Source organism: Schistocerca piceifrons, chromosome 3, assembly GCF_021461385.2.
Source record: "Schistocerca piceifrons isolate TAMUIC-IGC-003096 chromosome 3, iqSchPice1.1, whole genome shotgun sequence".
In the NCBI taxonomy this organism is placed as follows: Eukaryota; Metazoa; Arthropoda; class Insecta; order Orthoptera; family Acrididae; genus Schistocerca; species Schistocerca piceifrons.
Window position 1 is genome coordinate 886,203,025 of NC_060140.1, and position 13,553 is coordinate 886,216,577.

General features: G+C 41.5%; 1 long non-coding RNA gene across 1 annotated transcript; it reads left to right on the forward strand.

The window, feature by feature from the left end:
• Positions 1–985: 985 nt before the first annotated feature.
• Positions 986–11,836, forward strand: LOC124788036. The gene is made up of 2 exons (XR_007016052.1): positions 986–1,059; positions 11,483–11,836. It is a non-coding gene; the product is annotated as an uncharacterized LOC124788036 (long non-coding RNA).
• The last annotated feature ends 1,717 nt before the right edge of the window (positions 11,837–13,553 follow it).

Genomic DNA, 13,553 nt, shown 5'->3' on the forward strand with positions numbered 1-13,553 from the left:
TGGTGACGACACAAAATAATCAGGCAGGCTCTAAGTAAAGGACTTATCCAGTCAGACAGAAACACCACAAGATGTATATAGGCCAATAGATATGTCTCGTCTTTTCATGGAATTATCTTACTCTGCAGACATTCTCTACGCAATGTTTTCGGCGAGAGGACCGTCCAATGTGTGGTGCTTCTGGCGTCCAGGTCACTGTGCGCCACGTTTTATTGGATTGCGTTTTATTTTCTGACCAGTGGGCCGCGGCTGACTTGTCAGCGGACCTGCCATCTCTTTTAGGCAACACTCGGACGTATGTGGTTAAAGTTTTAAAGTTCTGTGCCATGTCAAATGTTTTTACGTAGATTTTAGGGAGAGGATCTTAATTTGCTCACTGTGTGACAAGCTCGCCCATATTTTATGTAAGTGGCCAGCCAGTGACAATTTACTGTGGCATTCTTGTTGCTACGTTTTCCCTTTCCTTACGTTTTACTTTCTTATGTAGCATTTTCCTTCTTTTCCTGCCTTCTTTGCGTGTGCGCTTCAGTTTTTTTTAGGTCTGTCCACATTCGTTCTTTTTAATGTGTGTCAGGGCGCTGATGACCTCGACGTTGAGCGCCCATAAGCCCCAACACACACACACATACTCTACGCAATGTTGCAAGCTCTTTGCCTTACTTTGCTGCCGGCTTTAATCATTTCTACCGAGTCACCATTATCTCTAGGCCCTCTGCTCCACACTTGGAATGTCTTCATATACTCGTAGTTCCTCCGGCAATACTTCCACTATAACAAAAGTGAAGAGTGAGTTGTGAGGCTGAGGTGGTCTGTTGCTGCAGGGCCGTGAGCAGAGTTCAGTGTCACCTCGGCCGCGGCTCCCTTAATTTTTACGGTCGCTTTGGACGCCCACTGGGCGCGATTCGGCGTCGTATCCGGGCCATGCTCTGGCCCCGCCCTCGGCCTTGGGCTGCAGGGAGGGTAAGGCGCGCGACTATAAAGGCGGCGGGCGGCGACTGCGGGGCACAGTTATCCGCTCTAGGCACAGCAGACCCTCAGCCAACAATGAACAAGTACTTCGTGAGTATACTGCAACTGCTCTCTGTGTTACCGAAGCCCTAGTTACTGACCACTGTGTTGTTCGGAATATTGTTGTGTGTAGTGCGGAGAACACAGTGATTCTTCGATATGAACAATGTTATTCACTCTAAGTTCTTTTGTTAATGTCCCTGTACCTATAGATTGGAAAATTACGCAGGTCGCACCAGTGTTTATGAAGGGTAGTAGGAGTAATCCATCTAACTACAGACCTATATCATTGACGTCGGTTTGCACTAGGGTTTTGGAGCATATACTGTATTCAAACACTATGAATCACCTCGAAGGGAACGATCTATTGATACGTAATCAGCATGGTTTCAGAAAACATCGTTCTTGTGCAACGCAGCTAGCTCTTTATTCGCACGAAGTAATGGCCGCTATCGACAGGGGATCTCAAGTTGATTCCGTATTTCTAGATTTCCGGAAAGCTTTTGACACCGTTCCTCACAAGCGACTTCTAATCAAGCTGCGGGCCTATGGGGTATCGTCTCAGTTGTGCGACTGGATTCGTGATTTCCTGTCAGGAAGGTCGCAGTTCGAAGTAATAGACGGCAAATCATCGAGTAAAATTGAAGTTATATCAGGTGTTCCCCAGGGAAGCGTCCTGGGACCTCTGCTGTTCCTGATCTATATAAATGACCTGGGCGACAATCTGAGCAGTTCTCTTAGGTTGTTCGCAGATGATGCTGTAATTTACCGAAGACCAGTATCAGCTGCAAAGCGATTTAGAAAAGATTGCTGTATGGTGTGGCAGGTGGTAGTTGACGCTAAATAACGAAAAGTGTGAGGTGATCCACATGAGTTCCAAAAGAAATCCGTTGGAATTCGATTACTCGATAAATAGTACAATTCTCAAGGCTGTCAATTCAACAAGTACCTGGGTGTTAAAATTACGAACAACTTCAGTTGGAAAGACCACATAGATAATATTGTGAGGAAGGCGAGCCAAAGGCTGCGTTTCATTGGCAGGACACTTAGAAGATGCAACAAGTCCACTAAAGAGACAGCTTACACTACTCTCGTTCGTCCTCTGTTAGAATATTGCTGCGCGGTGTGGGATCCTTACCAGGTGGGATTGACGGAGGACATCGAAAGGGTGCAAAAAAGGGCAGCTCGTTTTGTATTATCACGTAATAGGGGAGAGAGTGTGGCAGATATGATACGCGAGTTGGGATGGAAGTCATTAAAGCAAAGACGTTTTCCGTCGCGGCGAGATCTATTTACGAAATTTCAGTCACCAACTTTCTCTTCCGAATGCGAAAATATTTTGTTGAGCCCAACCTACATAGGTAGGAATGATCATCTAAATAAAATAAGAGTAATCAGAGCTCGAACAGAAAGTTTTAGGTGTTCGTTTTACCCGCGCGCTGTTCGGGAGTGGAATGGTAGAGAGATAGTATGATTGTGGTTCGATGAACCCTCTGCCAAGCACTTAAATGTGAATTGCAGAGTAATCATGTAGATGTCGCTATAGATGTAGATGTAGATGTGGATAAGGAACTTTTTCTGGGCATGAGGTCATAAGTCATCTAAACGAGAAACGACTCGTTCGGCTGAATGATATTGCAAATAGAGATAGTCAGGCACTATCCAACTAGGTAAAGAGCGGTAGGCAAATCGACGAAAAACTATGCGTGTGCCTAACTGCGTTAAAGAGAGAGGGAAGGAATCGAAATAACAGTTCAATACCCTCCCCGCTCCCCATATCAATCTATGATCAGTAAGCGGTTCGAAATTCTGTATTCATTCACTGACTGACCATACTGGCACCGAAATAGAAGATTACAGAGAGAAGGTAGAAATACTGAATTCGGACTTCCGAAATTGTTTCACCGAGAAAGATCGTAACACGGTCCCTCCTTTCAATTATGACCGCCGAAAAGGTAGATATTGAGATGACCGATCGCGGAATAGAAAATTAACTACAATCACTTAGTAGCGAAAGGCATCAGGACCATATGAGATACCTGTAATATTCTATACAGATTACGCAAAAGAACTTTCGTCCCTTCTAGCATCTGATTATCTTAGATCAATGCAGCACCGAGATGTTCCTAGAAACTAGAAAAAAAGCGCAGATCATTCCCGTTTTCAAGAAGGGCCACAAAATAGATTCACATAATTATAGACGTATATCGTTGACGTCAATCGGTTGTTTAATTATAGAACATGCTTTATGACCAAGGATTATGACGTTTTTGGAGAAATAAAAGCTCTACTATCAACATTAACATGGATCCCGCAAAACAGAGATCTTGCGAAACTCAGCTCACACTGTTCCTCCATAAAATCCATAGCTCTGTATACAATGGCGCTCAGGTTGATGCCGTGTTCCTTAACTTCAGGTAGATATTTGATAACCGTCTGGAACTGCCTTTTAGTGAAAAATATACGAGCTCACCGAGCATCGGACGAGATTTGCGACTGTAGTCAAGACTTCCTTGCAGATAGAACTGAACACGTCGCTCTTAAGGAAACAAAATCGATAGATGTAATTTCTGAAGTGTCCCAAGGGAGTATGAGCGGACCGCTACTGTTTGCAGTGTATATAAATGATCTACTAGAAAGCATCGGAAGTTGCTTAACACTATTCGCAAATGAGGCGAGTGTCTGTAAGAAAGTAACAACGCCAGAGGATTGATGAATGCTGCAGGCTCTGTAACGTATATCCCATATATGTTGTTGTTGTTGTGGTCTTCAGTTCTGAGACTGGTTTGATGCAGCTCTCCATGCTACTCTATCCTGTGCAAGCTTCTTCATCTCCCAGTACCTACTGCAACCTACATCCTTCTGAATCTGCTTAGTGTATTCATCTCTTGGTCTCCCTCTACGATTTTTACCCTCCACGCTGCCCTCCAATACTAAATTGGTGATCCCTTGATGCCTCAGAACTTGTCCTACCAACCGATCCCTTCTTCTATTCAAGTTGTGCCACGAACTCCTATTCTCCCCAATTCTCTTCAATACCTCCTCATTAGTTATGTGATCTACCCATCTAATATTCAGCATTCTTCTGTAGCACCACATTTCGAAAGCTTCTATTCTCTTTTTGTCCAAACTATTTATCGTCCACGTTTCACTTCCATACAAGGCTACGCTCCATGCAAATACTTTCAGAAATGACTTCTGACACTTAAATCTATACTTGATGTTAACAAATTTCTCTTCTTCAGAAACGATTTCCTTGCCATTGCCAGTCTACATTTTATATCCTCTCTACTTCGACCATCATCAGTTATTTTGCTCCCCAAATAGCAAACCTCCTTTACTACTTTAAGTGTCTCATTCCCTAATCTAATTCCCTCAGCATCATCCGACTTAATTCGACTACCTTCCATTATCCTCGTTTTGCTTTTGTTGATGTTCATCTTATATCCTCCTTTCAAGACACTATCCATTCCGTTCAACTGCTCTTCCAAGTCCTTTGCTGCCTCTGACAGAATTACAATGTCGTCGGCGAACCTCAAAGTTTTTATTTCTTCTCAATGGATTTTAATACCTACTCCGAATTTTTCTTTTGTTTCCTTCACTGCTTGCTCAATATACAGATTGAATAACATCGGGGATAAGCTAGAACCCTGTCTCACTCCCTTCCCAACCACTGCTTCCCTATCATGCCCCTCGACTCTTATAACTGCCATCGGGTTTCTGTACAAATTGTAAATAGCCTTTCGCTCCCTGTATTTTACCCCTGCCATCTTCAGAATTTGAAAGAGAGTATTCCAGTCAACATTGTCGAAAGCTTTCTCTAAGTCTACAAATGCTAGAAACGTAGGTTTGCCTTTCCTTAATCTAGCTTCTAAGATAAGTCGTAGGGTCAGTCTTGCCTCACGTGTTCCAGTATTTCTACGGAATCCAAACTGACCTTCCCCGGTCCCATACATAGAAAAAGAAATCCATTACTGCATAATTAAACTATTAATGGCAAACTGCTGGGAACAGTATGTACCGTAAAATATCTAGGCGTAACTTTCCAGAGCGACAAGTGTTATCATCATATGAAGCAAATAGTAGAAGAAGTAGATACCAGACTGAGGTGCGTAGGATGAATCCTAAGGTAAAGTATATCATCCACGATGGAAGTTGCATACAAGGCGCTTGTTCGACCGATTCTTGACTATTGTTCATCTATGGTATCCTTACCGTGTAGGACTGATAGAAGATGTAGATACGATCCAACAAAGAGGGACGCGCTTCGTTACAGGACCTTTTGGTCGGCGCGAGAGCCTTACAGAGATTTTCAACAGAGACCAGTGGCGTACGTTACAAGAGAGGCGTTTTACCTCACCGAGGAGTTCACTACTGAAATTTCGAGAGAGCACTTTCCGGAAAGAATCGGACAACGTATTACTTGCTGCCACATGCACCTTTCTAAATGAGCACTATGAGAAATTCGAAAAATTAGAGCTAGTACAGAGACTTCCTGGCAACCACACTTCCCGCGTGCCATTCGCGAGAGCTACGGGAAAGTGGGGATCAGTTAGTAGTTCGAGAAGTACCCCCGCCACACACTGTTAGGTAGCTTGCAGAGTACGATGTAGGTATATACTATTCACAGGGCTCCATAAATAACCTATCTATCTCCGTTAAAGTAATTATTTAACTACAGCTGAGTAATGTCTGTTCGAAAATAAGACGTCATTCATAAGAATACAAGTTACACAGCACCAGAATGTTTAATTGATTGCGTAACGAGGTAAAATGTGCTTTTCCGAAGTATCACATCAATTTTTGGAAAGCAACGACGAGGTGCCTCTTTCAGAGCAAGGATATAGTTAATGGAATTCATGTAAACTGAGGAGCGGCTTCTATCCAAAACGTTTACTGGTCCGCAGTACCACTAGTTAGAGAAATACCTAATAATAACTACTGTACCTCCATTTGTATTCACGAACGGGACGTGAAAATGACTCTACATATTAGTATAGACTCTTGGAATCAATGCGGTGGGTTTCAAATTCTTTGGCTTCATTCCTCAACAGAATGTGCAGGTAATGGTGGTTGCTTAATCGTTTGTATGTCAGTTGCTCTAACGACAGTACGTATATTCTTCCATACAGGTCTAAATAAAAATCTCTGCATGTTTCTCCCTCAATATAACCACATATCTCAAAAATTAGATTAGAGCACTTCAAGAACACATTTCTGCCACTGTTGACACAACATTTATAGTTTTTTCTTGGCTTCGTTCGCCCTAACTTTATTAGTTACTCATGGGTGAGTAATTTCTTATTCTTCAGCATACAATATTACATGTAGTGCTTCCTTCACTGATGAGTCATAACTATTTCGGAACTTGTTATGTAAGTCGACGTGCGGTCGCTTGGACTGTAGCAGCAATAATTGCAAACACACAGTTTCTTACAGATAGCTGCTTCTGAGCATCGCTCAGTACCCGAGTTTTAATGGATATACCTTAGATTACGCACGTGGACACCGAAAATGTTATCACATGTCCTAAGGTGCAGCGTACGTAACTCCTGATAAGGCAAGGGCTTTATAACGCAAGAACGGGCACAAAGACAGTCACGGTGATGCACGATTGTGTTCTGTAGAGATTAGCGGAAAACAGATGGACAGCGACATTTTCCTATCGACTAGTTGCACATTTCTGTACGGATTTTGTCTGTTCCTGGCACAACGTACAGCTATTATTAAGGAAAGGGACAGTGCTGTGGAAAGAGCAACGAGATACTGAAATGTGCGGCTACTTTCAGTGAAACACGTGGTGCGGTCTTTTCTGTTGTCTCCGTGTCCTGACTTGAGCAATATTGTTAGTCCACCTTCGTCAGAAAAGAAAGATATGGGTCATGCGTACCCTTTTAACTATAAAGACAAAAACCTTAACATCAACATGATCGTATGTGAGTTAATACTCGTAAGTGAGGCGATAAAAATGGTTACCTATGAGGAGATGATCACATTCTTCAAAAAATTCTGCAAATGTGGACGAGATAAAATCTTGAAGACTTCAGTGCACAGTTAAAAAGCGAACACTTGGCCGTATATTTCACCGTGTGAAGGAGCCAATCAGTAGTCTTCCCCGCCAAGCTGCTGTAGAATTAACACCTTTACAAAGAACCTTAGAATGAAGAACTATTAAGCTTCATCCTAAGTTCAATGAAGAGTGTCGCTTGTGAACAACAGAGACCGAGGTCACCTTTCGCTGTTTTGTAAAAGCTCAAGCCAGATATACTGTTGGATCGATATGGAAAACGCGTGAAATTATCAAACAACCACTCTGTGTCGGCGCAGTCATGTTGAAGTATGTGAAAGTGTTCAACTTCACGAGGCCTACATTTTGGTGGTGGCGGTCTTCGGTGAGCAATGGTCGCCCGAAACGTATCAGCAAATGCCATCGTTGTCCCGCTGCTTCGTGACTCAATTGTCAGTACCACAGTGCGGTCACGGCCAGGCGGTTTCAATGTCAACGGGTATCAGTGTCAGGGGGTTTCAATGTCAGAACCGCAACCGACCTGTAAGTTGCAAGGTCTCACTAGACGGTAAACTCAGCTGGGTGACATAAGAGTTGCAGTACTGCTGTTATAGAGATCCTGTAACTTAAGTCCTCGTCATAAGCAGGTGAAGCTGCCTAACTAGAACCAATTTTGAAACACGAATGCTGTTAAACATTGCGGTAAATATAAAATGTCTCAGTACTAGTCACAGTTTGTCAAGCAGTCTTTACTGCAGTACATACGTACGTACGTTTCTTCATTTTTCTCGGATTGTGTCTCCCTGTAAATTCAGAGACATTCTTTCCGTGGTGTATAATGGTTTTATTATTTTATTTTAGTGGGTGACATGGTATTTGCCGTGAGTGTTTCTAATACTTTCTCCGAAAAATAAAAAAAAAATTAAAAAGCTGTGACGGAACGCAAGGCTTTCCTTTAAGCCTTCGCTACACATTCTGTGAATCCTGAGCTTATCTTTACACGTATATTGTAGGTATTTACGTGGCGGATGAAACGTCTATTTATCGTACTAGGTATGTGATCATTTACTACGCTGTTTTCAGGTAGTCAGCTGACAAGGTGCGTCATCAGTAAACTATTAGTATTATGAGTTGCATTGTTGGCGCCTATTGCTTCCTAGTATATTTAGCTCATGAGGGCTAAAAACGGAAGATTTTCAGGTTTAGAAAGGTGTGGTAAGATCATGAGTCTCACCAATTAGAAGAGACTATCTGTGAATTGAGAAAAACCAAAGAGAAAAGTAATAAATAGATAATTTAGTAAATAAGGGTACCTGCTTGTTATTCCTCTCATCTGCGCAGCAAAGATGGAGATATTGCCGGCATTCATCGAAGAGAAATAAGTTCCTGTCAAGTGTGCTGTTATTTGACAGTGATCGTTCGTAAAAATTCGTAAGCAGGTGTTAAAGATATCATTACGCTAAAACTGGTTGTTGTTTTGTCGTCTTCCTTAAATTATTATTTCAGTTGTGTGAGATGTCTCGTGGCATGGCCCCACCATCAGCCAAAATGAAAACAGGAAAACGTTTTACTTGCATAAACACACTCTTAAATAAATATCGGCTAATAACAGGGGTACATAGGCGTATTTAAGTTAAATTCTTTTTGCATTGTCACTTTTGCTGATGATGAGGTCATACCTGGAAACATGTCGCAGAGTTAAAAGACAACTTTTGTGACTTCTAACTGATTCTAAGAGACATGTGAGAAATAAACAGAGATTTCCGTACCGACACTTCCTCGAATTCTACTTCTCGTGCATCTAGGTCCGTGAACTATGTGAACTTCCAACTTCTAACCCTCTTTAATCACTTACTGGCAACGCATGACCACTTCAAACAACTGCATTTTTAGTTAAGCACAATACCAGCCTTGTTATCACTAATTAGGAATGGCCATCCAGTTCACCTTATTACTGGATGCTCCAGAAGCTCCAACAAGCAAATTTTCATAATAATATGAGTAACATAAAATGTTAGGTTTTGCGGACACATACAGACGCATTGCCCACTGGTGTTCATCTCGGGATCTTCAGCCGACGGTCACCAGTATGAATCCTCGGCATTGTCAAACATTCTGCGTCCAGTGCTGCTGTCAATGTCCATACTGCCATCAGCAGTGAAGGCGAAATCTTTCACAATGCTAACTTCTCTGGGTGATAAAACTTCAGAAAAATCACTAAATGAACGTTGAATGAACATCCCGAGACCAGCTCCAACAGGGAACACGTTAACGTCAACCCTTAACGATACTCGCCATTCCGGTCGTGGGGTAGTTTTCGACCCCAAAAACAAAAACCGTCTGGAAGTTATTTACTTCACTAAACTGTTGTTAAGGACTCAATAAAAGAAAGACTTCTATTTTTAAAAAAATTTACCTTCATTAAAAAAAGAAAATGTGATCTTACCACAATTAATGTTGTTACATTAACATTGGCCTCGTAAACAGAGTTTTTGGAATTAGTTTAAAAAACAGAAAATCTAGTTCAAGAATCTCCAGAAATATTTTTTGAGATAAAATAATTACAAATTGAGTGAACTACAAAGAGAAAAGGAAACAATGACATTTTGAACAGGCGTGTTTGAAGTTTAGAACCTGTTCTGGCAGTTTCCGTATCTTTAAGGCTTGGACATACGTGACACCGTGACACCTTTGACCTTTTTGGCTGATTCGCACCCGCTTGGGCTTGCGTTTCAAATTCGTCGATCCTGCTATAGTTTTAAAAATTTTTGCAGAGAACTTCGTCCATAGCAGTGTGCAAGTCCCTAGAAAAGTTTCAAGAATTCATTTTCTTCTCCTTGATATCTGCTGTGATCAATACCATGTCGAGTTGTTTTATAAAATATGTATATACTATCTTGCTATTCTTGTTTATAATATTTTTTCCTTAAAATAGCCAGATAGTCTCACTATTTCTTCGATTTCTACGAGACCATTCTTTTCTTCTGCCTCTTCATCGTCCTCTGATTCACTGTCAGTTTCACGATCAGATATTTCTGTTTCATTGTCACTGAACTCGACCACATCATGAAAAGATGCTGGTGTATCCAATGCGTTATCAGTCTTAATTAGCTACGAGTAACTCCAATATTTGATCATCGTTCAAACGCCGCCCATTCCGTCTAAAACAATAAAAACATTTAGTTTTTAAGTAGCGTTTGTTAGTTCGTGGGATAGATCTCAACCCCAACTGGTACATTTCTACAGAAATAATGGTTTGTGGTTAGCACGCGCCTGCACAATGAGAAAACACAGCCGGTACTAAGAAGGGGAACTCCCCATCGCATCCTCCTCAGATTTACAGGTAAAATGGTCCATTGGATAGCTCGTCAAAAACTGAATACGTATCAGGCACGAAAACAGGAAGAAGGTGTACTGAACTGTGGAAAAAAGAAGCTAAATAGAATGAGTGAACGGTCCAGATTTAATATGTGCAATATCGAACAATGTTAGAAACCGACGTGCCGCATGGACTGCTCTCAGAAATAAAAGCGGTTCTAGGCGCTCCAGTCCGGAACCAAACGGCTGCTACGCGGGTTCTAATCTTGCCTTGGGCATGGATGTGTGTGATGTCCTTAGGTTAGTTAGGTTTAAGTAGTTCTAAGTCTATGGAACTGATGACCTCAGATGTTAAGTCCCATAGTGCTAGGAACCATCTGAACCATTTTTGAACAGAAATAAAAACAACAAATAAACGGGTATGAACTGTATTACGTACAACGAAGGAATTGAAAAGTCAGGACTTCCTAAACGGAACGCAGAAATAAAAACAACAAATAAATGGATATGAACTATATTACAACGAAGGAATTGAAAAGTCAAAACTTCCTAAACGGAACATGTGGTACACGTGTAGAACAAGTAGGAGATACATACGTTTGGAGGTCCGTTCTTTACACGTCGCTGTTGCAAACGGACATTACATCACGACACATAGTACACAAATTTGCGTACAGCTGACAGTGCGCAGTTTTGTGGAAAAAAGTAGGATACGAAGGAGATATGAACCCGGATCTCCCCCTTCACAGTCTTATCACCGTGACCACACAACCAAGACACGATGGTCATTAATGTCGCTCGATAATGCACATATTTTTAGACCGTTCGCTATTTCTATTTTGCTTCTTCTTCCCGTATTTCAATACATCTTCTTCTTGCTTTCGTGTTTCCTCTGTGTTCACGTTTTGGCAGGCTGACCAATGGACTACCGTATCACTAAATGTGAGGGGGGTGCGATGGGGAGTTGCCCTTGTAACGTGGGGTAATAAATAACGCCACGAATGCAGTTAAGGGTTAACAGTAACAAAGAGTTCCTGGCAAGTCTCCGTTTGTACTCCACATGACAGTGAACCTAACGTTGTCAGGAGGGTCGCTGAACATTTGAGTAGCCTCTGGCGTGTGACTGAGGTATGTTGGTGTGTGCTGCAGGCTCTATTCGTGGTGTTGGCGGCCCTGGTGGCTGTGAGCGTGGCCGTGCCGTACCCCGCGCCGTACCCGGTGGCCGCCCCCGCCGCCGCCGCCCCCGCGCCCGCCGGCAAGGAGTCGCTCAAGGGCCAGGAGGCGGTGTACGTGGGCTACGCCGGCTACCCCTACCTGTACGGCGCGCCCGTCGCATACCTGGGCTGAGCGGCCGGCCGCCACACCGCTCGACGACCCAGACATGGACCTCGCTGCTCACGACGACTGCTCCACGCGCTTTTCCCTCTTCGTTATCGGCGTACGCTGCCATCTACTGTCTCTCTTCCTGCGTCATCTTACGAAATAAACGTTTGTAGATAAACACACTATTGTTTCATTTCCTACAGAAACCTAGTACAAGCTTCATCTATAATGACATTCCTCTGTTCCTTTCAGTCAACAGATCACCTTTCAATCAACAGCGGAGTGCACTAACAAGTAAACTTACCCAACAGATACACTTCGATTTCGATCGGTTTTGAGTATCTTGTACTATAGAACAAAATAAGATCGACAAATTTTTGTGCATACACCCATACGGCCATTAAGGGGCTGAAACAATAACACATATGAAAAAAAACTTCTAATAAAAGTTTTATGGCTTATAATGTGCATCCAGATTTGTCGAAAAAGTCTTTTTTTTTTTTTTTTTTACTCGTCCCTTCCCAATTATTTTGCTTTGCATTTCGACATTTGGCTAACATCAAAACATGCAGTATCATTAATACAAAATGCAATCATATACAAATGGTATTCCAATGACACATTTGTCAAAAATAAGCTAGAAATTCTCTACACGAAAGTTCATACAGCATCTTTTTAACTCAACCATTTCTGCACCTTTCTCACTATGGAACAGATTTACAATAATGTTACAATTACATATAAAAAATTTCAAATGTAACTTAATTAAAACTAAAAAGGTTGCAACTTCAAAATAAAAAATACACCAAATGTAAAACAATACACAAATACATTATAAGATATATTTCATAAAATTAAAAGAATATATATATATAGATATAGATATTAACAATATATTTATCGGGGAAAGACATTACACAACACAACATGGCAATTGGTATTGAAGCAGAGCCACATTAGACATGCATACAGTGATTTAGAGCGATTTCTAGCATATTTCTGAGAGATGAACCTTTGGAACACCACTTCATCACATACTACAACGTATTCAAAGGCGATCAACATCGAATTGTATGCCTTTAGTAGGTTTACTCATAAGTAATATCACACAAGTTCCATGGAGAAAAATAAATATTTTTATTGCAGTCTTTTATTTATTGTTCTTTATCTACAAAACTCTATTTATAGGTGTAAAATTTATGTGCACGCGATAATTTAACAACAGTAAATTAAGGGTGTTTCCAAGTCTTCAGGGTAAACTTCTAGGAGTGATAGATCAGTTCATGAGGAAGAACTTCTGTTAGAAATAAAATATTCACTGAGGCTTCCTTTAGTATTCGCCAGCACCTTGGACGACGAGATTTCACCGAATTAGCAAGGTCTGCTAACTGCGTGTGCAGCATAATATCTACTCTAGAAAACTGATAGAGTGATTATCATCACGAAAACCATAAGAATGAGTGTCTTTAAATGTATTTTAGAAGCGAATCAAGAATCTAAATTTTGCTTGGCCTACCACTTTCTTGTAGAGCAGATGACTGGATGTTGAGTGTGCCAGTGTACCTACGGTCTGCCACCTCTCAGGAGCACAACCAGCCTAGTGTCACCAGAAAGTGTCAGCAAACATTTTGAACATTTTGTATCGAACAAAAGTGTTTCCCCATGACGTGATCTAAAATCCAAGATGTTTGTAGCAACGACTTTGAAACACCTTGTATAGCTACACAGTAAAGGTAAGCAAGTAGGGTTAATACAACCATCCTTTTCCCAGTTAAGAATATTGACTGTAGGTTAATCTGACACCCAGCCTCATATTACAACAACAAAAAATTGAAGGTGACGTCATGGGACTACTGAACCTACATTTCTGTATTTATGAAATGAAATAATCCGATAA